The 19309-nt window shown below is 39.3% G+C and overlaps 1 long non-coding RNA gene across 1 annotated transcript in view; it reads left to right on the forward strand.

The window, feature by feature from the left end:
- The window catches only part of LOC129459358 (uncharacterized), a 129711-nt gene that overhangs the window by 7593 nt on the left and 102809 nt on the right, over positions 1-19309 (forward strand). Inside the window, exons 3-4 of the long non-coding RNA XR_010114924.1 lie at positions 4550-4680; positions 4992-5096. This is a non-coding gene — a long non-coding RNA (uncharacterized lncRNA). The remainder of the gene's footprint in view (positions 1-4549; positions 4681-4991; positions 5097-19309) is intronic.

Below are 19309 nucleotides of genomic sequence, written 5' to 3' on the forward strand. Positions count from 1 at the left end.
AGCTCAGCAATTTTATCTTTGGTTTTGTTCAGTTTGTTGCTAAACACATCCAATTCAGTTTTTAAAATTAGATATTTGTATTTTTATTTCTTAAGGCTCTTGTTGGTTCTTTTTCATATCTTGTAGGTCATATTTCTACTTCCCTTCAGGTATTTTCAATCTTGACCTTATTTCTTCAAACATTACAAGCCTATTCACTTAGAGTGTCTGATTATTCCAATATCTGACATCTTTGTGACTCTCTTTTTACTGACCGTTCATCTTTCTGGTCTCCCTCATGGTATCATTTTTCCTTGTGGGCTCCGTTATTTTTGACTATGTACCAACAATTTTCCTTAAAAATTATTTGTGGGGATTCCCTAGGCCTTGGAGTTTCTCCTCTAGTTAGAATTTGTATTTACTCCTGTCAGATCCCTAGGTGCATAACCAACCCAGAACTACTTTAAACTAAATTTACAGCTTGAGGTTTCCTGGACCACCCCACTAATGTGAGACAGGGCTAAAAATCCATGAAAGAGTTCATTTATGGTTACCAGTTTTAAGGGACAATTTTTAAAGATTCTGTTTCCCCTTTCTCTGCTCAGCATGAAATCTCACCCTTAGAAAGTTCCGTACATGTGGATTGTGATTAGGAAAGTGCATTTACTTAGTTCAGAGTTTCAGTTTAATGTGCTTGTCTCCTATTTGGATTCTCATGGATCTGGACCGTGACTTATATACCCCATGCCCCTTGAGGCCCTCTAAACTTCAGCTCAATTTTATCTAGATCAGAAAATGTCCTCAGGGGAAAAAGAAAGCAGCTTAATGAGATGTTCATTTTTGTGAATATTTACTTTCTTCTAGAGTTTGGCTTGGTATCTCATCCTCACAATCTTTTGAAATTTTTTATTCTTTTTTTTTTTTTTTTGAGACAGGGTCTCACTCTGTCACCCTAGCTGGGGTGCAGTAGTGGGATCTTGACTCACTGCAATCTTTTCCTCCCAGGTTCAAGTGATCCTCCCACCTTAGCCTCCTGAATGGCTGTCTTCTGGCTTTTTTTTTTTTTTTTTTTGTATTTTTGGTAACAACAGGGTTTCACCGTGTTGCCCAGGCTGGTCTTGAATCCCTGAGCTCAAGCAATCTGCCCACCTTGGCCTCCCAAAATGCTGGGATTACAGGTGAGCCACTGCTCCTGGCCTTCTTTGATTCTTTTAAGAAAATGATTTTAGCAATTAGAATTGTTATGAATAAACTAATTTGTTACTGGAAATGCTGTTACTGGCATTGGAAGTTGTAGGAAATCTTTTATATTTACCTGAATGCTTATAGAATTCCGTCAGTTTCCTTGAAATTTAAAAATAGCACCAGAATATTTTAAGGTGATGACTTTTTAAAATTAATTTTGCCTAGTACATAAGAATTTCGATCTACTGATTTCATGAGTTTTCCCACAGATAAATAAGACAGTTATTTTATTATATCTTTATCACCTGTGTTCCATTTCTTCTGATCATTTCTTTAGAAACAAAGTCTTTTTATATCTATCATTTTCCTCCTTTGGATTCATTTACTTCATATTGTTGGATAATTTCTCAAGCATTTCTAACCTTATAAGGGATTTTTTTTTTTTGTCTACAGTGGTGTTGCTATTTTAATTTCTACTTTTAGTAATGTAGAAGATATTTATATGACATTATTTCCTTCATTATAGTTTTAAAATTTTTCTAGTTCTTTTTTGTCTCAGTATTTCATTGTTTTTAATTCAGGTTTCTTTCTGTACTTCCAGAATCCATAATTTTTGTAATTTTATTGAATATTAATTCATGATATAGTATTTTATGAAAATAATTATATTTATTTTCGTAAATACACTCATATCTTTCCTTGTTTTCAGAATTGTTATCAAGCAAATGGGTTCACTTCCTGATGTACACAGAAACCAATAATTATAGCACTAGCTTTTGAGGAAAAAAAAGACTTTATTGCAAAATGAGTCAACAAGGAGTCAGGAGTGAGCTCAAATCTGTTTTTCAATCTAGGGTCTGGAGCAAGTGTATGGGCTTGGAGAGCAAGAGAAAAGATTTAGCAATGTTGATTTGTCAGGATCTGATTGCGGGGGTTCAAATTTGACCAGTTATGATAACGTATGTTGAAGTGAATTTTAGCCCTAGATCTTCTGGGTCAACAGACCCCTTGCTTCAGAAAGAGTTCTGATATTATGGTTCCAGTCACATTCCACTCTTGTTGTCTTTGAGGAGAGAAATCATTGGTTCTGGATATTGTTAGAGGTCAAAGCTTTTTCTGTTGTGCATGCCTGGGCTTCAGGACTTGCAGTTTTTGGCTCTGTTACTACAAGGTAACTCAACATTTTGTTATTAACAACATGGGCCCAGTTTGGGCTGGTCCCAGAGTTACAGGATCTTTATATTGGTCCATTGTGATTTTGTTTATTTTTCAAATTTTTTATAATCACTTTTAAAATCTTAGATAATAAATAAAATTTAAATGATAAATTCCATTGAAAATAATTAGCCAAAACATAAAGCAGGTAAATTGCACCATTCAAACACATAAACAATTCTTTTTAAACCTAAAAATAAGGAAGAAAATACTTAAATCTTAGTTTTTTATTGGTACGTAGAACTTTTTAACACTATGTATAAATGTGAAAAATCATTTGGGCCAAAAAAGAAGTCAGAAGTCAAAATTCATAAAACAAACCTTAGGAATGTGGAGGTTAAGATATTTTCTGCCCTACCAATTAATTATTATTTATTAAAAGAAGTAGAGAGATCAGTATACATGAACAAAATTGAGACAACATGCAGGTATACCTGTTGACACCACTTTAAAAAAACCCACATTTATTTTGAACGGACTTGTGAACATCCAGTCAATAGAAAAATACATTCAGAAAATACTGACTGAACATTTATGATGTGTCAGACACTGTGTTAGAAACTTGGGAGGCAAAGCTTCTACGTTTAAGAAGCTCAGAGTCTAGTTGGGGGCAGGTAAGCACAAGCTTTAAATATTTACAATATTCTCTCTCTCTCTCTCTCTCTCTTTCTCCTCCCCAACCTGTTTTATCTAAAAATGAGTTATACATGATATGTACAAGCTTATACATTCAGTTATGTGTCCCTTAACGAGGATATGTTCAGAGAAATGCATCATTATTTTCATCATTGTGTGAACATCACAGAGTGTACCATACATACATAAACCCAGATGGTGTAGCCTACTCCACACTTAGGCTATATGGTATAGCCTATTGCTCCTAGGCTACATACCTGTGCAGCATGTTACTGTACTGAATACTTTAGGTGACTGTAACACAAGGGTCAGTATTTGGGTATCTACATATATCTAAATATAGAAGAAGTATAATAAAAATATGGTATAAAAGATTCAAAAATGGTACACCTGTATAGGGTACTTACAATAAATGGAACTTGCAGGACTCAGAGTTTCTCTGGGTGAGTCAGTAAGTGAGTAGTGAGTGAATGTGAAGGCCTGGGACATTACTGTACACTACTGTAGACATTATAAACACTGTGCACTCAGGCTACACTAAATTTATTAAAAATACTTTTCTTTATTCAGTAAGTTAACCATAGCTTACTATTACATTTTTACTTTACAATCTTTAAAATTTTTTAAATTTTGATTCTTTTGTAATAACATTTAGCATAAAACATAACATATACACATTGTACAGCTATACAAAAATATTTTCTGCGTTTATATCTTTATTGCATAAGCTATTTTCTATTTTTAATTTTTTACTTTTTAAACTTTTTTGTTAAAAACTATGGTACAAACACACACATTAGTTTACGCCTTGTATTAGTGAGGGTTCTATAGAGGGACAGAACTAATAGGAGAGAGATGTATAAAGGGAAGTTTATTAAGTATTAACTCAAATGATCACAAGGTTCTACAATAGGTCACAAGGTTTCACAATACGCCATCTGCAAGCTGAGGAGCAAAGAGAGCCAGTCTGAGTCCCAAAACTGAAGAACTTGGGAGTCCAATGTTCGAGGGCAGGAAGCATCCAGCACAGGAGAGAGATACAGCCTGGGAGGCTAGGCCAGTCTAGTCTTTTCACGTTATTCTGCCTGCTTTATATTCAGTGGTAGCTGATTAGATGGTGTCCACCCAGATTATGAGTGGTTCTGCCTTCCCCAGCCCACTGACTTAAATGTTAATCTCCTTTGGCAACACCCTCACAGACACACCCAGGATCAATACTTTGCATCCTTCAACCCAGTCAAGTTGACACTCAGTATTAACCATCACAGACCTATACAAGATAAGGATCATCAATATTGCTGTCTTCCACCTCCACATCTTGTCCCATTGGAAGGCTTTCAGGGGTATTAACAGCTCTGTTATAATCTTATGGGACCACTACTGTATATGCAGTTTGTCACTGACCAAAATGTCATTATGTGGCACATGACTGTACTTATATATATCAGTTATTTGTGTATACCATATATCTTTGAATGTATATATGGAAGCTGGTCATGAAGGTAACGTTTGTGTGAAATATTTGCCCTTTTAGTTTCCTGTGGAACCTGGAAGGATCAGGATTCCTGAAAATTTAAACCAGAACTCAGATATTCCAGTAATTGCACATCAAGTGCCCACTAGTAGCTAAGCATCTGCTACACAACAGCATACAAAGTCTGGAAGGTAATGAAAATAGTGCAAATGGGTTCCCCATTTCTTTTCCAAGAAAAACCTCCTAATGGGTTGCTGATGAGCTAATCAGGTCAAGTGTTCTCTGAGTTGCCCTCTTTCTACAGTCAGCAAGCATAACATTTTGTTAACCTATTGACACAGAGGAAATTTGTTTTCCATCTGACCTTTTACAGTAACTACTCAAAATTACTTTCTCTTCAGCTAACAAAGCTAACGAATAAATTATTCAAGTTTGACACTCATAAAAAGTAACATTTTACATTTTTCATTTTTATTCCTGATTATTTTGCTTTCTTTTTCAGCCATTACTTCTCTCCCTATGAAGAGCTTTTAATCTTTCCTGAAATTTTGCAGTGTTGGTTTAGAGAGTCATACTCGGACTCTCTGGAACTAATCACATTCACAAAGTAAGTTTCTTATTTTGCAAATATAACATTTATATATGTTGAAACAGTCACATGATAATTTTGTAAATGCAGATAAATTCTATTAAGAATTAAGCATTTGTATAAGACAATAAAATTTTAACTTTGGGCTACATGTAAACAAAAGGTTTCCTAAGGAAATAGTTATTAGAATAAAAATATTTGGGACATTTTAAACCTGAGAATAAACTCTTTTCCAAGAAGGAAAAGTGAATTATAGGTCTTTGTTATTATTCTTTATGAAATCTTAATTCTAAGCATGTCTACTCACTAACATTTTGTTAAACTTATTCCTTTAAAAAAATTTCTTCAAAATTATCTTAATGTCCAGCCTTTTATCTGTCTCAAACTGCCCTTTCACTAAATAGGTCCAGATTGGATGTTTACTTGCAGTGAGTATGTTTTTAATGGTTTGTTATATTCAGAGGATTATAACTTCAAAGATGATCATCAATTAATTCACAAAGGTAAGCTTTTCTTCACCCTTTGTGGTTAGGCCAATTTAAATAATACATGTTAGAGAATGAGCATCTACATATTTTCTCTGCAGACTGACTATTCTAACATTCAGTATGCTAAGAGTATTGTTATTTAAGCATCACCAAATGCATTCACCTTCCCAATTTTCAGAGACAAAGTCAGACTCACTCATATTTCATTTATCATGAATGTGCATACAAGTGTATTAATTTAACATTTTCCACCAATGTAATAAAATAGCAATATTATTTTATACTTGTTAGAAAGATTCTACCAAGAGTATTTTTGATTATCATCAGCAAGTGGTCACTGTTTCTTTTGGAAGATGCTCCTGGTCACTAAAAACTGTATCACTTTAACCACAACCTTGTTAAACTGGGTTCAGAGACTCACAAATTACATCAACAGTAGCATTTCTTTCCGTTGAATTTGTAAAGTAGGCTTTTATTCTCTATGTGTTCCAATATCTACCTTGAACAGTCTTAGAACTAGTTAAGGCATTTATTAAGTACTCTTGTAATGAAGGAAGTAATGATTAATTGATAACTACTTTTGTTATGCTTATAAAACATTTTCCCTAAACTTTACCTTAATTTTGGGGGATGGTGAGGGAAGTCTTCTTTACTTTAATTACTTATCGACCCAGGTATCAGACAGTCACAATATCTTTTTTTTTTTTTTTTTTTTTTTTTTTTTTTTTTTTTTTGAGACGGAGTCCCGCTCTGTCACCCAGGCTAGAGTGCAGTGGCGCGATCTCGGCTCACTGCAAGCTCCGCCTCCCGGGTTCACGCCATTCTCCTGCCTCAGCCTCTCCGAGTAGCTGGGACTACAGGCGTCCGCCACCACGCCCGGCTAATTTTTTTTTTTGTATTTTTTTTAGTAGAGACGGGGTTTCACCTTGGTCTCGATCTCCTGACCTCGTGATCCGCCCGCCTCGGCCTCCCAAAGTGCTGGGATTACAAGCGTGAGCCACCGCGCCCAGCCTAATATCTTTTTTTTTTAAGCAGGGAAAAATAGACTTTGTATGGAAATTCTTAAGAAATGTCAGAGAGCTGGTCCTGTTGAAAAGTTTAGCAGTTATAGAAAAATATTTCAAAAACATAAATGTAGCAGTTTAAACATGGTTTGGTGTCCAGAATAACTTGTTAGTTTTATTTTTCATTTTCAACATAAATATCAATGGCCACTGTGTAATTGAATCACAAACATATTTGAATTCAGGAATTTTTATACTGAAATATTTCTCTGTGAGCAAATCCCACCTCACCAAACAGAAAGATTTTGTTACTGTTTGCGTGTTCTAAAAGCGAGAAAGCCTCATATTATATAATTCTCTGTTGGGTATTTTATGTATCTGTATACTTTTTTATTCCACTCCCCCTCTCATTTTTGTATTCCTCAAAATATCTAGGACAGCATTTTTGCATGCTCATGTACATTTAAGAATATAGCATAGTGGTTAAAAACTTGGCTTCTGCAACCAGACTGCTTAGGTTCAAATCTTGTCTCCATAACCTTTAGTGCTATGACCTTTGCAATTCACTCAAACCTCCTGTGCCTTGGATTTCTCATCTATAAACTGGAAGGTGGATGAACTGTTCATGGATTAAATGAGTCAGCACATGTAGAGCACTTCAAGTAGTAGCTGGTACATATCAGGCTCTTAGTAAACATTAGCTATTATTATTTTTAACAAGTATTAAGTTACACTGAAACTGTGCTGTGGGTGCTGGGGATGCCACGATGAACAAGTACTCATCTTTACTTCTATCATAAAATGTAAAGTTTGGTGAAATATTCAGGCAAACACATGGGTCATTGTAATACAGTATGATAACTGCTATCATAGGGTAGTGTAGGGTGCCACAATTGCCTAATGGAGGACCCCTTACCAGACTAAGGATATCAGGAAAGTTTTTCTGGTCTAAGCAGTGTCTAAGCTGAGATCTGAAGGATGGTGATATAGCTTGTACCCTCCAAATCTCATGTTGAAATTTGATCCCCAGTGTTGAAAGTGGGGTCCAGTGGGAGGTGTTTGGGTTATAGAGATGGATCCCTCATGAATGGCTATGTCATTCTTGTGAGACTGAGTGAGTTCACACTCTTATTCCCGTGAGATCTGGTTGTTAAAGAGTGCCACCTTCCTCCCACCCCGTCTCTTCCTTCTGCTCTTGCTGTGTGATGCCTGCTCCCTTTGCCTTCTGCCATGAGTGGAAGCTTCCTGATGTCCTTCCCAGACATAGCTGCTCATGCCATGCTTCTTGTATGGCCTGCAGAAGCATGAACCAAACAAACCTCTTTTCTTTATAAGTTACCTAGCCTCAGGTGTTCCTTTATAGCAATGCAAACAGATTAGACAGATGGGTAGGGGCTTGCCATGTGATAGTGAATGGTGTGGAGGAATGCAGTTTCAAGAAGACAGGGTAGCCAGAGGATCCATGATACAGGGGAAAGAGAGTATGACACATTTAAGGATTTAACAAGGCTCAGTTAAATGCAGTATATAGTTCATGACAGGGAGTGGTGCACCAGCCTCTTTATTCTGAGAAGAATAGGCAATCACTGAAGGTATAGAAGAGGAGAGTATCATGTTCATATTTTAGTTTTCAGATCTCTCCAGCTCCAGTGTAGGTAATATACTAAAGTGAGTTTAAAAGTTGATATAGGAAGATCAGTTAAAATGCCAGTGCACCATCCAGGAGAAAGATGTTGGAGGCTTGGAACTAGAGTGATAGGCGTGAATAGAAAGAGAACTTGAGAAATCTGAGAGACGTTTATGGGAAGAGAGTCAGAAGGACTTGGTAATAATACAGTGCTAGATATGGAGTGAGAGTGAGAAAGAAGACCTAAAGATGGATTCCCAGGTTTCTAGATTGAGCATGTGATTGATGCCATCTACTGAGACAGGAAACATTGCCTGTAATGAATGGACAGTGGTTGTGGCTACTCAGTATATATCCTTGGTAATTATGTCCTAATTGTCAACTAGGAGCAACTCCTGCTCAATCTCAATTCATGTGCTCTAAGATGGAGTTGATTCCACCTCCAGCTCCAAAAGTGGAGAACATAAACCAGGTTGGACCGGTTAGTGCATCACATTCTCCCAGCCACATGTCAGGGTTGGTCACAGCAACTAAGCTGACACAGTTAGAGTGAGTCTGACAGCTTTGGTGGGACTTGTTGAAAAAGGCATGGGAGTGTGAATTGTTGGAGCTGAAGCAGTTATCTTGAACCCACCAGAGGAATGTCTGCGAGAAAGGAGCCAACACAGTGGAAAGCAGAGCTGAGAGAGAGAAGAAAATTCTGAGAATGCCCTTTAAGTACTGAATCTAGCTATGCCTATGTCATCCTCTCCCTTGCACTTTTTCTTTTCTTTTTTTTTAAATTTAATTTAATTTAAAGTTCCAAGATACATGTGCAGGACGTGCAGGTTCGTTACACAGGTAAATGTGCGCCATGATGATTTGCTGTACCTATCAAGCCATCACCTAGGTATTAAGCCCCACATGCATTAGCTGTTTATCCTGATACTCTCCCTCTCCCGATCCCCCACCCCAACAGGCCCCAGTGTGTGTTGTTCCCCTCCCTGTGTCCATGTGTTCTCATTGTTCTGCTCTCACTTATAAGTGAGAACACGCAGTGTTTGATTTTCTGTTCCTGTGTTAGTTTGCTGAGGATAATGGCATGTCTAATTTTTTAAGAAACTACCACATTCTTTCCCAAAGTAGTGGAACCATTTTACTCTCCCACTGGCAGTCTATGAGAGTTCCAGTTTCAGAAGGAATGGTACCAACTCCTCTTTGTACCTCTGGTAGAATTCAGCTGTAAATCCGTCTGGCTCTGGGTTTTTTTTTTTGGTTAGTAGGCTATTTATTATTGCCTCAATTTCAGAACTTCTTACTGGTCTATTCAGGGATTCAAATTCTTCCTGGTTCAGTCTTGGGAGAGTGTTTGTGTCCAGAAATTTATCAATTTCTTCTAGATTTTCTAGTTTATTTGCATATAGGTGTTTATAGTATTCGCTGATGGTTGTTCGTGTTTCTGTGGGGTCAGTGGTGGTATCCCTCTTATCATTTTTTATTGTGTCTGTTTAATTCTTCTATCTTTTCTTCTTTATTAGTCTAGCTAGCAGTCTATCTATTTTATTAATTTTTTTCAAAAAAACCAGCTCTTGGATCCACTGATTTTTTTGAAGGGTTTTTCATGTTTCTATCCCCTTCTGTTCCACCCTGATCTTGGTTATTTATTTTATTCTGCTGGCTTTGGGGTTTGTTTGCTCTTGGTTCTCTAGTTCTTTTGCTTGTGATGTTAGAGTGTTGATTTGAAATCTTTGTAGTTTTTTTAATGTGGGCATTTAGTGCTATAAATTTCCCTCTTAATACTTCTTTAGCTGAATCCCAGAGATTCTTGTACAGTGTCTCTTTGTTCTCATTGGTTTCAAAGAACTTCTTGATTTCTGCCTTAATTTCATTATTTACCCAGGAGTCGTTCAGGAGCAAGTTGTTCAATTTCCATGTAGTTGTGTGGTTTTCAGTGAGTTTCTTAATCTTGAGATCTAATTTGATTGTGCTGTAGTCTGAGAGACTGTTTATTATTATGTCAGTTCTTTTGCATTTGTTGAGGAGTGTTTTACTTCCAGTTATGTGATCAGTTTTAGAGTAAGTGCCATGTGGCACTAAGAAGAATGTATATTTGTTGTTTTTGGGTGGAGATTTCAGTAGAGATCTGTCAGGTCCACTTGATCCAGAGCTGAATTCAAGTCCTCAATATCCTTGTTAATTTTCTGTCTCAATAATCTGTCTAATATTAACAGTGGGGTATTAAAGTCTCCCACTATTATTGTGTGGGAGTCTAAGTCTCTCTGTAGGTCTCTAAGAACTTGTGTTATGAATCTGGGTGCTCCTGTGTTGGGTGCATATATATTTAGGATGGTTAACTCTTCTTGTTGAATTGAACCCTTTACCATTATGTAATGCTCTCCTTGTCCTTTTTGATATTTGTTGGCTTAAAGTCTGTTTTGTTAGAAACTAGGATTGTAACCCTTGCTTTTTTCTGCTTTCCATTTGCTTGGTAAATTTTCCTCCATCCCTTTATTTTGAGCCTATGTGTGTCTTTGCAAATGAGATGGGTCTTTTCAATACAGCACACTGATGGGTCTTGACTATCCAGCTTGCTATTCTGTGTATTTTAATTGGGGAATTTAATCCATTTACATTTAAGGCTAATATTGTTATGTATAAATTTGATCCTGCCATCATTATGCTAGCTGGTTATTTTGTAGACTTGTTGATATAGTTGCTTCACAGTGTCATTGGCCTTTGTACTTCAGTGTATTTTTTGCAGTGGCAGGTACCAGTTTTTCCTTTCCATATTTAGTGCTTCCTTTAGGAGCTCTTACAAGGCAGGCCTGGTGGTGACAGACTCCATCAACATTTGCCTGTCTGAAAAAGATTTTATTTCTCCTTCGCTTATGAAGCTTAGTTTGCCCAGATATGAAATTCTGGGTAGGAAATTACTTTCTTTAAGAATGTTGAATATTGCCCCCATCTCCTCTGGCTTATAGGGTTTCTGCTGAGAGGGCCACTGTTAGTCTGATGGGGTTCTCTTTTTAGGTGACCTGACCTTTCTCTCTTGCTGTGCTTAACATTTTTTCCTTCATTTTGACCTTGGAGATTCTGAGGATTATGTGTCTTGGGGTTGATCTTCTCATGGAGTATCTTACTGGAGTTCTCTGGATTTCCTGAATTTGAATGTTGGCCTGTCTTGCCAGGTTGGGGAAGTTCTCCTGGATGATATCCTGAAGTATGTTTTCCAACTTGGTTCCATTCTCCCTGTCTCTTTCATGTACCCCAATCAGTTGTAGGTTTGGTCTTCTTACATAACCCTATAGTTCTTAGAGGTTTTGTTTGTTCCTTTAAATTCTTTTCTCTCCAATCTTGTCTGCCTGTCTTATTTCAGCAAAATTGTCTTCAAGCTTTGAAATTCTTTCCTCCACTTGGTCCATTTGGCTATTGATACTTGTGGTTGCATTGTGAAGTTCTTGTGTTTTGTTCTTCAGCTTCATCAGGTCATTTATGTTCCTCTCTAGACTGGTTATTCTGGATAACAGCTCCTGTAATGTTTTATCATGGTTCTCAGCTTGTTGCATTGGGTTAGAACACACTGCTTTGGCTCAGAAAAGTTCACTATTGCCCACCTTTTTTTTTATTATTATACTTTAAGTTTTAGGGTACATGTGCACAATGTGCAGGTTTGTTACATATGTATACATGTGCCATGTTGGTGTGCTGCACCCATTAACTCGTCATTTAGCATTAGGTATATCTCCTAATGCTATCCCTCCCCCCTCCCCCCACCCCACAACAGGCCCTGGTGTGCGATGTTCCCCTTCCTGTGTCCAAGTGTTCTCATTGTTCACTTTCCACCTATGAGTGAGAACATGCGGTGTTTGGTTTTTTGTCCTCGCGATAGTTTGCTGAGAATGATGGTTTCCAGCTTCATCCATGTCCCTACAAAGGACATGAACTCATCATTTTTTATGGCTGCATAGTATTCCATGGTGTATATGTGCCACATTTTCTTAATTCAGTCTATCATTGTTGGACATTTGGGTTGGTTCCAAGTCTTTGCTACTGTGAATAGTGCCACAATAAACATACGTGTGCATGTGTCTTTATAGCAGTATGATCTATAATCCTTTGAGTATATAACCAGTAATGGGATGGCTGGGTCAAATGGTATTTCTAGTTCTAGATCCCTGAGGAATCACCACACTGACTTCCACAATGGTTGAACCAGTTTACAGTCCAACCAATAGTGTAAAAGTGTTCCTATTTCTCCACATCCTCTGCAGCACCTGTTGTTTCCTGACTTTTGAGTGATGGCCATTCTAACTGGTGTGAGATGGTATCTCATCATGGTTTTGATTTGCATTTCTCTGATGGTCAGTGATGATGAGCATTTTTTCATGTGTCTTTTGGCTGCATAAATGTCTTCTTTTGAGTATTACCCACCTTTTGAAGCCTTCTTCTGTCAATTCATCCATCTCAGCCTCCGCCTAGTTCTGTGTCCTTGCTGGAGAGGTGTTCTGATCATTTGGAGGAGAAGAGGCACTCTGGTGTTTTGAGTTTTCAGCATTTTTTTTTCATTCTCATCTTTGTGAGTTTATCCAGCTTTGATCTTTGAGGCTGCTGACCTTTGGATGGGGTTTTAGTGGGGACTGTTTTGTTAATGCTGTTGTTGTTGTTGCTTTCTGTTTGTTTTTCTTTTGAGAGTCAGGCTCCTCTTTTGTAGGGCTGCTGCAATTTGCTGGGGGTCCTCTCCAGACCCTATTTACCTGGGTCCCTCCCACACCTGGAGGTATTACCAGTGGAAGTTGCAGAACAGCAAAGATGGCTGCCTGCTCTTTCCTCTAGGAGATCAGTCCCAGAGAGGCACCAACATGATGCCATTGGGAACACACTCCTGTATAAGGTGTCTGGAGACCCGTGTTGGGGGGTCTCACCCAGTCAGGAGGCATGGGTTCAGGGACCCACTTAATAAAGCACTCTGGCTGCCCCTTGGCAGAGGGGGTGCGCTGTGCTGGGGGGAATCTCAGTCATCCGGACTGCCCAGATTCCTCAGAGCCAGCGGGGGAAAGACTAAGTCTGCTGATCTGTGGAGACCATGGTTTCCCCTTCCCTCAGGGGCTCTGACATGGTTTGGCTGTGTCTTCACCCAAATCTTATCTTGAATTCCCATGTGTTGTGGGATGAACCCAGTGGGAGGTAATTGAATCATGGAGGGCAAGTCTTTCCCCGTGCTGTGAATAAGTCTTTCTCATGATAGTGAATAAGTCTCATGAGATCTGATGGTTTTAAAAATGGGAGTTTCTCTGAACAAGCTCTTTCTTTGCCTTCTGCCATCCATGTAAAATATGACTTGCTTCTCCTTGCCTTCTTACATGATTGTGAGGCCTCCCCAGGCATATGGAAATGTAAGTCCATTAAACTTTCGTTTGTAAATCGCCCAGTCTTGGGTATGTCTTTATCAGCAGCGTGAGAACAGACTAATACAGTAAATTGGTACCAGTGGAGTGGGGCACTACTGAAAAGATACCTGAAACTGTGGAAGCGACTTTGGAACTGGGTAACTGGCAGAGGTTGGAACAGTTTGGAGGGTTCAGAAGAACACAGGAAAATGTGGGAAAGTTTGGAACTCCTTAGAGACATGTTGAATGGCTTTGACAAAAATGCTGATAATGATATGGACAATGAAATCTAGGCTGAGGTGGTCTCAGATGGAGATGAGGAACTTGCTGGGACTGGAGCAAAGTGACTCTTGTTATGTTTTAGCAAAGAGATTGGCGGCATTTTGCCCCTGCCCTAGAGATTTGTGGAACTTTGAACTTGAGAAAGATGATTTGGGGTATCTGGCGGAAGAAATTTATAAGCAGCAAAGCATTCAAGAGGTGACTTGGGTGTGTTAAAGTCATTCAGTTTAATAAGGGAAGCAGAACATAAGAGTTCAGAAAATTTGCAGCCTGACAATGTGATTGAAAAGAAAACCACATTTCCTGAGGAGAAATTCAAGCTGGCTGCAGAAATTTGCATAAGTAACGAGGATCCAAGTGTTAATCCCCAAGACTGTGGGGAAAATGCCCCCAGGGCATGTCAGAGGTCTTCACAGCAGCCCCTTCCATCGTAGGTCCAGAGGCCTAAGAGGAACAAGTGATTTCATGGGCCGGGACAAGCGTTCCAATGCTGTGTGCAGCCTAGAGACTGGGTGCCCTGTGTTCCAGATGCTCCAGCTGTGGCTGAAAGGGGCCAATGTAGAGCTTGGGCCATGGCTTTAGAGGGTGCAAGCCCCAAGCCTTGGCAGCTTCTATGTAGTGTTGAGCCTGTGAGTGCACAGATGTCAAGAATTAGGGTTTGGGAACCTCTGCCTAGATTTCAGAAGTTGTATGAAAATGCCTGGATGCCCAGGCAGAAGTTTGCTGCAGGGGTGGGGTCCTCATGGAGAACCTCTGCTAGGGCAGTGTGGAAGGAAAATGTATGGGTTGGAGACCCCATACAGAGTCCCTACTGAGACACTGCCTAGTGAAGCTGTGAGAAGAGGGCCACAATCCTCCAGACCCCAGAATGGCAGACCCACTGACAGCTTGTACCGTGTGCCTGGAAAAGCTGCAGACCCTCAATGCCAGCCCGTGAAGGCAGCTGGGAGGGAGGCTGTACCCTGCAAAACCACAGGGGTGAAGCCACTCAAGACCATAGGAACCCACCTCTTGCATCAGCATGACCTGGATGTGAGACATGGAGTCAAAGATCATTTTGGAGCTTTACAATTTGACTGCCCCATTGGGTTTTGGACTTGCGTGGGGCTTGTAGCCCCTTTGTTCTGGCCAATTTCTCCTATTTGGAATGGCTGTATTAACCCAATGCCTGTACCCCCATTGTATCTAGGAAGTAACTAACTTGCTTTTGATTTTACAGGCTCATAGGCGGAAGGCATTTGCCTTGTCTCAGATGAGACTTTGGACTGTGGACTGTTGAGTTAATGCTGAAATGAGTTAAGACTTTGGGGGACTGTTGGGAAGGCATGATTGTTTTTGAAATGGGAGGACATATCATTTGGGAGGGTGCAGGGGCAGAATGATATGGTTTGGTAGTGTACCTACCCAAATCTCATCTTGAATTCCCGTATGTTGTGGGAGGGACCCAGTGGGAGGTAATTGAATCATAGAGACGAGTCTTTCCCCATGCTGTTCTCATGACAGTGAATAAGTCTCATGAGCTCTGATGGTTTTAAAAATGGGAATTTCCCTGAACAAGTTCTCTTTCTTTGCCTGCTGCCATCCATGTAAGACATGAGTTGCTCCTCCTTGCCTTCTGCCATGATTCTGAAGCCTCCCCAGCCACGTGGAACTGTAAGTCCATTAAACCTCTTTCTTTGTAAATTGCCCAGTCTTGGGTATGTCTTTATCAGCAGCATGAGAATAGTCTAATACAGGCTCCATTCCAGGGAGATCAGAGTTCTGTCTGTAAACCCCTGGCTGGAGTTGCTAAAATTCCTTTAGGGAGGCCCTGCCCAGTGAGGAGGGATGGGTCAGGGTCCAGCCTAAAGAGGCAGTCTGGCCACAATCTGCCAAGCCACTGTGCTGTGCTGTGCTGTGGGGAATTTTCCCTGGGTTCAAACCTCCCAGTCTTCCTGAGTCCAGCAGGGGAAAAAGGCAGACTAGAGCTGCCACCTCTCTTGCCTGGAGCTCCATTGTCTTAGTCATCTTAGGCAGCAGACAGCTGCAGTGATGGTGTCCACCCCTCCCCTCAGGAGCTCAGTAGTCTTAGGCAGTCTCTAGCTGAGTGGCTGCTGAGGATCTGCACAGCTCTGTGCTTGGGACCCAAGAGCCTGGTGGCATGGGCTCACAAGGGGGATCTCCTGATCTGTGAGTTGCACGGATCTGTGGAAAAAGCAGTTTCCTGGGCAGGTTAGCACACTCAGTCACTGCCTCCCTTGGCTGGGGGTGGGAGCTCTCCTTGCCCTGGGTGGCTCCTAGGTGGCCCATCATACCACCCTGCTTTTTCTTGCTCTCTCTGGGTCACACCAATCACCTAGTCAGTCCCAGTGAGAGAACCTGGATACGTCAGTTGTCAGTGCAGGATTCACTTGCTGTTTTCATTCTTCTCAGTGGGAGCCTCTGACCACAGCTGTTTCTAGTCAGTCATCTTGGCCCCACCCCCTGCACCTTTTCTTTTATGTGCACTAATAAGTTGTTTTTTGGCTTAAGCCCGATGGGTTTTTAAATATATATACTTTAAAAAATATATAAGACACCACATATGAAGGAACTAGTTGTGGAGGTAGAGGTTGAATTCAGCCTTGGCTATGTTGGGTTTGAGGTGTTTGGGAGGCATCTTTATAGAAAAGAGATATCCAGTACGAAATTAGATACGTGGATAGAAAGTTAACAATACCTTATACAGTCTTTGGTAAAAATTTTTAGAGAGTCATTTTGTAATGCATGCAGAAAAGATCTTCACAAAATGTTGACCTCTCCTGTAGAACCATCTAGACCCAAAGGATTTGAAGGAAGCAATTCTTTATTTTCAGTTTCTTCAAGGATTATTAGTCTATTCAGAGTTTCTACTCCTAGATGCAACATTTACAATGAATATCCATTTCATTTCCAATTTACCTTCTAGTTGTGATGAACTGCATAATGGCCCCTCAAAGATGTCTAATTCCTGAAACCTGTGAATGTTAATTTGTTTGTTAAAAGGGACTTTTCAGGTGCGATTAAGGTAAGGATTTTGAGATGGGGTGATTATCCTTGCTTATCCAGGTGAGTCCAATGTAATCACAAGGGTTCTCATAAGAGAGAAGGTGATGTGCTGACCGAAGCAGAGATTGGGGTGATGCATTTTGCAGATGGAGAAATGGGCCAAAAGCAAAGAGTACTGGTGGCCTCTAGAAACTGGAAAAGACAAGGGAACAAATTCTATCCTAAGGCTTCCAGGAAGAACTTGGCCCTGCCAGCACCTTTATTTTATACCAGTGAAACTGATCCAGACTCCTGTCCTCCAAAACTGTAAGAAATTAATTTTGTGTTGTTTTAATACACCAAGATTTCTGAAACTTTTTTACAGCAGCCCCACTGAGGCTGTTAGGGTGAGCCCTAGTCCAATCTGACTAGTATCCTTACAGGGAACTAACACCCCACTGTAATATGATATTTATATATTTCTAAGTATATATTTCAAGTTTAACAGCTTTATTGAGTATAATTCACATACCATAAAATTTATCCAAGTATAAAATTCAATTATTTTTTATTATATTCACGGGTATGCATAACCATATCTGCAGTCAATTTTAGAACCCTTCAATCACCACAATAAGATAACCCGTGTACTTTAGCTATCTTCTCCCTGTCCACCATTTTCCATATCCCTAAGTAACTACTAATCTACTTTCTGTTTCTATAAATTTTCCAGTTTTAGACAATTCATATAGATGGAATCACATAACATGAGGCCTTTGTGATCAGCTTATTTCACTTAGTGTAATGTTTTCAAAGTTCATCTGCATTGTAGCATTTATCAGTACTTTATTCCTGTTTTTGGTTTTGAGACAGAGTCTGGCTCTGTTTCCCAGGCTAAAGTGCAGTGGCATGATTTTAGCTCACTGCAACCTCCACCTCCTGGGCTCAGGCCATCCTCCTACCTCAGCCTCCAGAGTAGCTGGGACTATAGGCGTGCACCACTCCATCCAGCTAATTGTTTTTGTATTTTTGGTAGAAATGGGGTTTCGCCATGTTGCCCAGGCTGATCTGCAACTCCTCGGCCTTCTGTCCACCCACCTCAGCCTTCCGAAGTGCTGGGATAATTTCCTTTTATAGATGAATATTATCCCACTATATAGACACAACACATTTTTATGTATCCATTAATTAGCTGATGGAAAAGTTTTTATGTAGACATATGATTTCATTCCTTTTGTGTATATATCGATAAGTAGAACTACTGGGTCATATGGTAACCCTATGTTTAACTGTTTGAAGAACTTTCAAATTGTTTTCCAAAGGCTACATCATTTTGCATCCCTACCAGCAGTATATGAGCATTCCAATTCCTCCATATCTTCTCCAACATTGTTATTATATGACTTTTTGATCCTAGGCATCCTACTGGCTATAAAGTGATATCTCATTAAGGTTTTGATATGCATTCCCATTATAATGGTTATGACCTGAATTATCTTCCCCAAAATTCCTGGGTTCATATGTTGAATCCCTTATCTCCTATATTTCAGAATGTGACTGTGTTTGGAGATAGGGCCTTTTAAATAGGTAATTAAGTTAAAATGAGGCTGTTAGGGTGAGGCCTAGCCCAATCTGACTGATATCCTTATAAGAAGAGAAGATTAGGACAAATAGAGAGACACCAGGGATCTATGTGCACAAAAGAAAGACCATGTGAAGACCGAGCAAGAAGACAAACATATGCAAGCCAAAGAGAAGGGCCTCAGAAGAAAGAAAACCTGCTGACACCTTGATCTTGTTCTTCTAGATTCCAGAACTGTGAAAAAAATTTTTCTGCCACCCACTCTGGTATTTTGTTATGGCAGCCCCAGGAAACTCATGACTAATGATGTCAAGCATTTTTTCTTGTGTTTATTGGCCATTTGTATATTTTCTGTGGATAAATGTTTTCTGAGATTGCTCATTTTAAAATTGTCTTCCTATTGTTGAATTGTTGAGTTGTAAGAATTCTTATATATTCTGTATACTATGCCCTTAGCAGACATATGATTTGCAAATATTTCCTCTAATTCTATGGGTTTTCTTTTACCTTGTTGGTAGTTTCTTTGATGCACAAAAGTTTTTGATTTTAATGAAAGCCAACTTATCTAATTTTTCATTTCTTGCTCATGCTTTTGCTGTCATATCCATTTCAAAATCCAAGGCATGAAGATATTTCCTTTATATTTTCTTCTGAGAGTTTTATAGTTTTGGCTGTTACATGGATATTCTTAATCCATCTTGGATTAATTATTACATATGGTGTGAGGTAAGGGCCCAATTTTTTTTTTTTTTGGCATGTAGCTATGTAGTTGTTTTAGCATGATTTGTTGAAAGATCTATTCTCTCACTATTGAATTGTCTTGACACCTTTGTAAAAAATAAGTTGACTAAAGACACATGGTTTTATTCTGGACTCCCAGTTCTTTTTATTTATTTA

Source organism: Symphalangus syndactylus, chromosome 13, assembly GCF_028878055.3.
Source record: "Symphalangus syndactylus isolate Jambi chromosome 13, NHGRI_mSymSyn1-v2.1_pri, whole genome shotgun sequence".
Lineage (NCBI taxonomy): Eukaryota > Metazoa > Chordata > Mammalia > Primates > Hylobatidae > Symphalangus > Symphalangus syndactylus.